The 9,492-nt window shown below is 44.2% G+C and overlaps 1 long non-coding RNA gene across 1 annotated transcript; it reads left to right on the top strand.

Moving 5' to 3' along the window:
* Positions 1 to 929: 929 nt before the first annotated feature.
* Positions 930 to 9,151, top strand: LOC135051314 (uncharacterized). The gene is made up of 2 exons (XR_010242181.1): positions 930 to 1,070; positions 8,745 to 9,151. It is a non-coding gene; the product is annotated as an uncharacterized LOC135051314 (long non-coding RNA).
* Positions 9,152 to 9,492: the final 341 nt, after the last annotated feature.

Below are 9,492 nucleotides of genomic sequence, written 5' to 3'. Positions count from 1 at the left end.
CAATACATACAAAAAAAAATACAAAAGACGGAAAGGTTGACAGGGACAGTGCCATTATATAGAAAAAAACATGAGGTTATCAGAGTATATATCTAACTTTGAGTATCGGTTGACACCCCTTTGAAGATTCTCATAGGTTATATCAATTAACAAAGGGTCAGATATGTTATTGCTAAAAGGTACTCTTTCTAGTATGAATACATTCATTGCTATTAGATAAATAATACCATACTCAGAAGAAGCATTGCAAAGCTAGGTTTTCATTCAAACCTTTAGGGGACAATGTCCCCAAAGAGAAGATCTATAGGGATTCTTTTTGCAATAATGTCCTCGCTCTATTGCCACCCCTAAAAGTAGGTGGAGGCATTTTAAGCAGTGCATATTCAGTTCATGCTTCTCAGTCTTTTAGTTATTTATGTATTGCTGTGTTGATCTCTGTGACCTATTAGGGTCATTTTAAACTGTATTGGCTATTAAATATAAAATATATTTTTTTTTAATTATCCATCCATTCTTTTTCATTGGAGATACCGTTTAGCGCCAGTTTCTTTGTTTTTCTATTTCTATACATTGGGACTGACAATCCCTTTACTGGCGGCTGTGACAATGCATCTGGACTCTTCCCTTTCTTTTTGTCCTAAAGGGAGCTGGCTTTCAGCCGATGTGGATTGCTGCGACTCATGTTCCGAGTTGCTTGCTGGCGTACTGGTACCTCTCTGTTGTTCCCTCCATCTGCGTAATTGTTGACATCTATTGTAGGGTTTATAATCCTGAGAGGGTCCAGTGTTGCCCAGCCATGGATATACTTGGAGTTGTTCATAATCTTTTTTGACTTTAATGGCACTGTCCCTGTCAGCCTTTACGTCTTTTGTATTTTTTTGTATGTATTGGTGGTTATAGTGTTTATTCGTTGTGTTTCACAGAAATGATCTCAGATGGTGGGAGCGGAACTATGCAGTGTTGGGTTCCCATAGCAATGACCCTGTCTCCACGGCACGCCCTTGACATCATAACTCAGCTACGTGGAAGTGAGCAGAGAGGACAGAGTGGGCGGATGCGCCGTGGAATAGGTGAGTATGCTTAGGGATTAATGTTCATTGTTGTTTGGTATATAAGTGTTGTATTTGTTTAGTACTTCATTGTTGTCTGGCCCTGAGGACGGGGTATATCCCCTAAGCATGTCGGCTTTTATGGCTCAATAAAACTGACATAGTTTTAAAGAATTTCTTGCACTAAAGTCTTGTGAGTGCCGTTATCATCCCACTGCTGTTTAGTGACATCTGGTCATCTGGAGGGCACCCCAGCATTTTACATTTCGTTTATTGGCCCTAGGCGTGCCGGGACTTCTGCAAATTCAATCTTCAATCGTAGAATTGAAGAATAGCAAAGGAAATAGGGGAGGAGTGGATACTGTCAAATCCATCTAACTCATTATTGCTCATATATTTTCATCTAAGACTAGGGAATTCCATTCTATAAATTCATTAAGGCCCTCTGGATGTAAGGAGTTCATTCTAAACATCCAGTATACCTTTTGTCCGCACAGATTCCTGACGCCCCCGTGCCATAATCGGGATACACTCAAGGCCTAAGATCTGCAAACTGCTCGGATCACTATTATGAGATTTTGAAAAGTGTTTGGGTATGCTACGTGTAAATAACTGATAATATTACGACGAAGTTCCATAAACAGTATGGTTGTGCATCCTACATAGCACAACCCACATCCACAAGTCAAAAGATACATGGTATACACAGAGTCACAGTTGATAAAACTAGCAATAGGGTGTGTTTCTCCCTCTTCATTAACTGGAAAAAGTCAGAATTTCTCCTCGAAATGTAGGTGCACATTGTGCATCGGGTTTTTCCACATCTGTAGCCTCCAGATGGTCTACTATGTGGCCACTGTTCTGTTTGTGTAACATAGGAATCTTGTTCACTCTTAGAAGCCTTAAGGTAACTTGGAGCTAGTGTTGATTTAAGTGATTTATTTTTTCTATATACAACACAGGTATCAGCAGGTAGAACTTCTCTTAGGATGTTGTCTTGTTTCAAAATTTTTAAATTCTTTTCAAACACTTCCATGTTCACTATTATACCTACATACCAAAGGTAATCTCTGGATATGTTTTTTCACAAGGTTTCATATTGGGCTCCAAAAGACGCACTATCGCTTGGAAAGTGATAAAATGGAGAGTGAAAATGTACCAGCCAATCAGCTCCTAACTACCATGTCACAGGCTGTGTTTGAAAAATGGCAGTTAGGAGCTGATTGGCTATTACATTTTCACTCTCCATTTTATCACTTAGTTTCCAAGCGATGATGCATCTAGCCCTAGATCTATTCATGTGTTGTACTGTACTTCTCTGAAAGCTTTCTTTAAAAGGGTTTCCGGATATCCTCTATGTTGAAAAGAATATAACAAATCATTTGCCTGTCTGAAAAAAACATCCTCCGAGGAACAGTTCCTGTGCAACTGCATCAACTGTCCCTTGGAAATGTTCAATTTTAATGGCTTGTGATGAGTACTCCTAAAACTTAAATAGGATTGAGTGCTTTCTGATTTGATAAAATTTTAAGTATGTATCTTTAAGTTGGTGGCCGCCAGGGTCACATCCAGGTAATTCACTCGGTCCCGACTATGGTGATGGGTGAAGGATACATGAAATGAATTGTGATTGAGAGAGCTAACAAAGGTTTGTGCTGATAAGGGGGTCCCCATCCCAAATAATAAATAGATCATCTATGTAACGGCCATAGAAGACAAGGGATGCATCGTACCCACCTCCCCAGTCATGGCGGTCCTCAAACTCACGCTGCCACGTTGAAACGCATTGAGCTTTCACCCAATTGTATATTAAGTGGACTTCTCTATCTAGACCACCACCAATACAGAGAGGATTTTTTCATCATACCATACCTATTGCTGTACCTGCATACTAGAAGCTAGGACCACCAGCCAGCAGGCAATATAAGGCACATAAGGACAGGGTAATACTGTATATTACCATACACTCTCACTTGCTGGTTAATATACCGGATCGTGACTGTGACTTTGTCCCAAGATCCTTACAAAGGAGACACATGTTCTACAGTATATCTTCAGTGCACTGGTAAACTGCTAACACCTTTATGGTGTATTTTATACTGCCAGGTCTATGGACATTTAGCCTCAATTGGTAATTATATTAATGTGTTTCTTTTTCTTTTATATGTATTTTAATTAGTGATGTGCACCTGAAATTTTTCGGGTTTTGGGTTCGGTTCCGTGGCCGTGTTTTGGGTTCGAACGCGTTTTGGCAAAACCTCACCGAATTTTTTTTGTCGGATTCGGGTGTGTTTTGGATTCGGGTGTTTTTTACAAAAAAACATAAAAAACAGCTTAAATCATAGAATTTGGGGGTCATTTTGATCCCATAGTATTATTAACCTCAATAACCATAATTTCCACTCATTTTCAGTCTATTCTGAACACCTCACACCTCACAATATTATTTTTAGTCCTAAAATTTGCACCGAGGTCGCTGTGTGACTAAGCTAAGCGACACAAGTGGCCGACACAAACACCTGGCCCATCTAGGAGTGGCACTGCAGTGTCAGACAGGATGGCACTTAAAAAAAATAGTCCCCAAACAGCACATGATGCAAAGAAAAACAGAGCTGCACCAAAGTCGTTGTGTGACTAAGCTAAGCGACCCAAGTGGCCGACACAAACACCTGGCCCATCTAGGAGTGGCACTGCAGTGTCACGCAGGATGGCCCTTCCAAAAAATACTCCCCAAACAGCACATGACGCAAAGAAAAAAAGAGGCGCAATGAGGTAGCTGTGTGACGACTAAGCTAAGCGACCCTAGTGGCCGACACAAACACCTGGCCCATCTAGGTGTGGCACTGCAGTGTCACGCAGGATGGCCCTTCCAAAAAATACTCCCCAAACAGCACATGACGCAAAGAAAAAAAGAGGCGCAATGAGGTAGCTGTGTGACGACTAAGCTAAGCGACCCTAGTGGCTGACACAAACACCTGGCCCATCTAGGAGTGGCACTGCAGTGTCACGCAGGATGGCCCTTCCAAAAAAATACTCCCCAAACAGCACATGACGCAAAGAAAAAAGAGGCGCAATGAGGTAGCTGTGTGACGACTAAGCTAAGCGACCCTAGTGGCCGACACAAACACCTGGCCCATCTAGGAGTGGCACTGCAGTGTCACGCAGGATGGCCCTTCCAAAAAATACTCCCCAAACAGCACATGACGCAAAGAAAAAAAGAGGCGCAATGAGGTAGCTGTGTGACGACTAAGCTCAGCGACCCTAGTGGCCGACACAAACACCTAGCCCATCTAGGAGTGGCACTGCAGTGTCACGCAGGATGGCCCTTCCAAAAAATACTCCCCAAACAGCACATGATGCAAAGAAAAAAGAAAGAAAAAAGAGGTGCAAGATGGAATTGTCCTTGGGACCTCCCACCCACCCTTATGTTGTAAAAACAGGACATGCACACTTTAACGAACCCATCATTTCAGCGACAGGGTCTGCCACACGACTGTGACTGAAATGACTGGTTGGTTTGGGCCCCCACCAAAAAAGAAGCAATCAATCTCTCCTTGCACAAACTGGCTCTACAGAGGCAAGATGTCCACCTCATCATCATCGTCCGATTCATCACCCCTTTCACTGTGTACATCCCCCTCCTCACAGATCATTAATTCGTCCCCACTGGAATCCACCATCTCAGGTCCCCGTGTACTTTCTGGAGGCAATTGCTGCTGGTGAATGTCTCCAAGGAGGAATTGATTATAATTCATTTTAATGAACATCATCTTCTCCACATTTTCTGGAAGTAAACTCGTACGCCGATTGCTGACAAGGTGAGCGGCGGCACTAAACACTCTTTCGGAGTACACACTGGAGGGAGGGCAACTTAGGTAGAATAAAGCCAGTTTGTGCAAGGGCCTCCAAATTGCCTCTTTTTCCTGCCAGTATACGTACGGACTGTCTGACGTGCCTACTTGGATGCGGTCACTCATATAATCCTCCACCATTCTTTCAATGGTGAGAGAATCATATGCAGTGACAGTAGACGACATGTCAGTAATCGTTGGCAGGTCCTTCAGTCCGGACCAGATGTCAGCATCAGCAGTCGCTCCAGAATGCCCTGCATCACCGCCAGTGGGTGGGCTCGGAATTCGTAGCCTTTTCCTCGCACCCCCAGTTGCGGGAGAATGTGAAGGAGGAGATGTTAACGGGTCGCGTTCCGCTTGACTTGACAATTTTCTCACCAGCAGTTCTTTGAACCTCTGCAGACTTGTGTCTGCCGGAAAGAGAGATCCAACGTAGGTTTTAAATCTAGGATCGAGCACGGTGGCCAAAATGTAGTGCTCTGATTTCAACAGATTGACCACCCGTGAATCCTGGTTAAGCGAATGAAGGGCTCCATCCACAAGTCCCACATGCCTAGCGGAATCGCTCTGTTTTAGCTCCTCCTTCAATGCCTCCAGCTTCTTCTGCATAAGCCTGATGAGGGGAATGACCTGACTCAGGCTGGCAGTATCTGAACTGACTTCACGTGTGGCAAGTTCAAAAGGTTGCAGAACCTTGCACAACGTTGAAATCATTCTCCACTGCGCTTGAGACAGGTGCATTCCACCTCCTTTGCCTATATCGTGGCCAGATGTATAGGCTTGAATGGCCTTTTGCTGCTCCTCCATCCTCTGAAGCATATAGAGGGTTGAATTCCACCTCGTTACCACCTCTTGCTTCAGATGATGGCAGGGCAGGTTCAGGTGTTTTTGGTGGTGCTCCAGTCTTCTGTACGCGGTGCCTGTACGCCGAAAGTGGCCCGCAATTCTTCTGGCCACCGACAGCATCACTTGCACGCCCCTGTCGTTTTTTAAATAATTCTGCACCACCAAATTCAAGGTATGTGCAAAACATGGGACGTGCTGGAATTTGCCCAGATGTAATGCACGCACAATATTGCTGGCATTGTCCGATGCCACAAATCCCCAGGAGAGTCCAATTGGGGTAAGCCATTCTGCGATGATCTTCCTCAGTTGCCGTAAGAGGTTTTCAGCTGTGTGCGTATTCTGGAAAGCTGTGATACAAAGCGTAGCCTGCCTAGGAACGAGTTGGCGTTTGCGAGATGCTGCTACTGGTGCCGCCGCTGCTGTTCTTGCAGCGGGAGGCAATACATCTACCCAGTGGGCTGTCACAGTCATGTAGTCCTGAGTCTGCCCTGCTCCACTTGTCCACATGTCCGTGGTTAAGTGGACATTGGGTACAACTGCATTTTTTGGGACACTGGTGAGTCTTTTTCTGAGGTCTGTGTACATTCTCGGTATAGCCTGCCTAGAGAAGTGGAACCTAGATGGTATCTGGTAACGGGGGCACACTACGTCAAGCAATTGTCTAGTTCCCCGTGAACTAACGGCGGATACTGGATGCACGTCTAACACCAACATAGTTGTCAAGGCCTCAGTTATCCGCTTTGCAACAGGATGACTGCTGTGATATTTCATTTTCCTCGCAAAGGACTGTTGGACAGTCAATTGCTTACTGGAAGTAGTACAAGTGGTCTTCCGACTTCCCCTCTGGGATGACGATCGACTCCTAGCAGCAACAACAGCAGCGCCAGCAGCAGTAGGCGTTACACTCAAGGATGCATCGGAGGAATCCCAGGCAGGAGAGGACTCGTCAGACTTGCCAGTGACATGGCCTGCAGGACTATTGGCTTTCCTGGGTAAGGAGGAAATTGACACTGAGGGAGTTGGTGGTGTGGTTTGCGCGAGCTTGGTTACAAGAGGAAGGGATTTACTGGTCAGTGGACTGCTTCCGCTGTCGCCCAAAGTTTTTGAACTTGTCACTGACTTATTATGAATGCGCTGCAGGTGACGTATAAGAGAGGATGTTCCGAGGGGGTTAACGTCCTTACCCCTACTTATTACAGCTTGACAAAGGCAACACACGGCTTGACACCTGTTGTCCGCATTTCTGTTGAAATACTTCCACACTGAAGAGCTGATTTTTTTGGTATTTTCACCAGGCATGTCAATGGCCATATTCCTCCCACGGACAACAGGTGTCTCCCCGGGTGCCTGACTTAAACAAACCACCTCACCATCAGAATCCTCCTTGTCAATTTCCTCCCCAGCGCCAGCAACACCCATATCCTCATCCTGGTGTACTTCAACACTGACATCTTCAATTTCACTATCAGGAACTGGACTGCGGGTGCTCCTTTCAACACTTGCAGTGGGCGTGCAAATGGTGGAAGGCGCAAGCTCTTCCCGTCCAGTGTTGGGAAGGTCAGGCATCGCAACCGACACAATTGGACTCTCCTTTGGGATTTGAGATTTCGAATAACGCACAGTTCTTTGCTGTGCTTTTGCCGCAAGTCTTTTCTTTTTTCTAGCGAGAGGATGAGTGCTTCCATGCTCATGTGAAGCTGAACCACTAGCCATGAACATAGGCCAGGGCCTCAGCCGTTCCTTGCCACTCCGTGTCGTAAATGGCATATTGGCAAGTTTACGCTTCTCCTCAGACGCTTTTAATTTTGATTTTTGGGTCATTTTTTTACTGATCTTTTGTGTTTTGGATTTTACATGCTCTGTACTATGACATTGGGCATCGGCCTTGGCAGACGACGCTGATGGCATTTCATCGTCTCGGCCATGACTAGTGGCAGCAGCTTCAGCACGAGGTGGAAGTGGATCTTGATCTTTCCCTATTTTTTTAACCTCCACATTTTTGTTCTCCATATTTTGCGCACAACTAAAAGCCACCACAGGTATACAATGTAGATGGGTGGATAGTATACTATTATTACTTATACTTATGGACGACGAGTGACGACACAGAGGTAGGTACAGCCGTGGCCTACCGTACTGCTATATATATATATAATATATACAGAATAATAATAACGGACCTGGTGGACACTGTCAGCAGACTGCTAAACTAGTATGGAGAAAAAAAAAACACCACAGGTATACAATGTAGATGGATGGATAGTATAGTATTATATTACTTATGGACGACGAGTGCACTGACAACACAGAGGTAGGTACAGCCGTGGCCTACCGTACTGCTGCTTATATATATAATATACTGTATAATGGACCTGGTGGACACTGTCAGCAGACTGCTAAACTAGTATGAAGAAAAAAACAACAACAGGTATACAATGTAGATGGATGGATAGTATAGTATTATATTACTTATGGACGACGAGTGCACTGATGTGATCTATTATTTGGGGTGCAACTGTGACCTGTTTTACATTGGTAGAACTAGCAGGAATTTAAAAACAAGATTTACAGAGCATTTGCGCAACATCAGAAATGGTGTTGAAACACATGCACTTTCATCCCATTTTAAATATGTTCATGGCCAGGATATTAAACAGTTAAAGGTATTTGGAGCACTAAAACAAATAAAGGGGAACTGGAGGTGTAACAATGTAGCTGCAATCCTGGCGAAAACAGAAATGCAATACATATATTCATTGAAGACCCTAATCCCGGGGGGCCTGAATAAAGATTTTGAGGTCAAATGGTTCCTTAATTGAGTTCCGTCCTAAAGTAAATGGTACTGTATTGGAATTATGTAGTAATATCTTTTAGAACTTGTTCCCATACCAACTATGGGGATGTGAACCGTGGGCATTGGAAATTTCATGTAAATAAGATCTCATGTATATCTATGATCATTGTTTTGATACTTAAAGCAAAATCCCGTTTTTTCCAGGAAGGAATATGGCGACATATGTATTTCCGCCCGTTTACGCTGGTGGAATTATAGTGATGAGATAATAATTTGTGAAAACCTCCTCGAGACTTTCTAAAATGGCGGCCGCGGGACTTCCGGCTATGGCGCACCACGTGATCGGATATACTTTGAGACGAGATAGAACTACACTAACACGGACGGTCCCGATCACGTGACGAAACGGTCACGTGATGTGATGTGACGTGAATGCGGAAGGATAGGATACCGTCTTCCTGCGGTGTGGAACTTATGTTAGAGTATAGACGGAAGTTGTTCCTGGTTGCACAGGGCACTTCCGGTCATCGCAAATTTATATTTAATGTTTATAACTCGTTTTATGTGGACTTTTTAATACTTCTTATGAAATAAAGAGATATTGCATTATTCCCTAGAGTAGTGTCTGGATGTTAGATTAGGATTTGACAATTGAATGGATGTAAAAACTTTGTTAATTGTAAGTGAGAGTGGCTCCTCCCAGTAATTAGGAACCTCTAGTTAGGATGGGTATAAAAGGCTGGGAAAGGAGGCCACCAGGATATGCCTTGACAAAGATCAGCGGATCTGATCGAAACGCGTTGGCTGATGGTGAGGACCAGTGACGGACATACCAGACGAGGAAAGGACGAGGTGCTGACCACTGAGGCTGACTTTCCATGGGACTGCTGTAACATCTGCACAGCTTTTTTATAAGCACTTCAAAATTCCCAAATCTGGTAGGAAGCCACCC

This window comes from Pseudophryne corroboree, chromosome 2 (genome assembly GCF_028390025.1).
Source record: "Pseudophryne corroboree isolate aPseCor3 chromosome 2, aPseCor3.hap2, whole genome shotgun sequence".
Taxonomy (NCBI): Eukaryota; Metazoa; Chordata; class Amphibia; order Anura; family Myobatrachidae; genus Pseudophryne; species Pseudophryne corroboree.
This window is presented reverse-complemented; position numbering and strand designations above follow the sequence as displayed.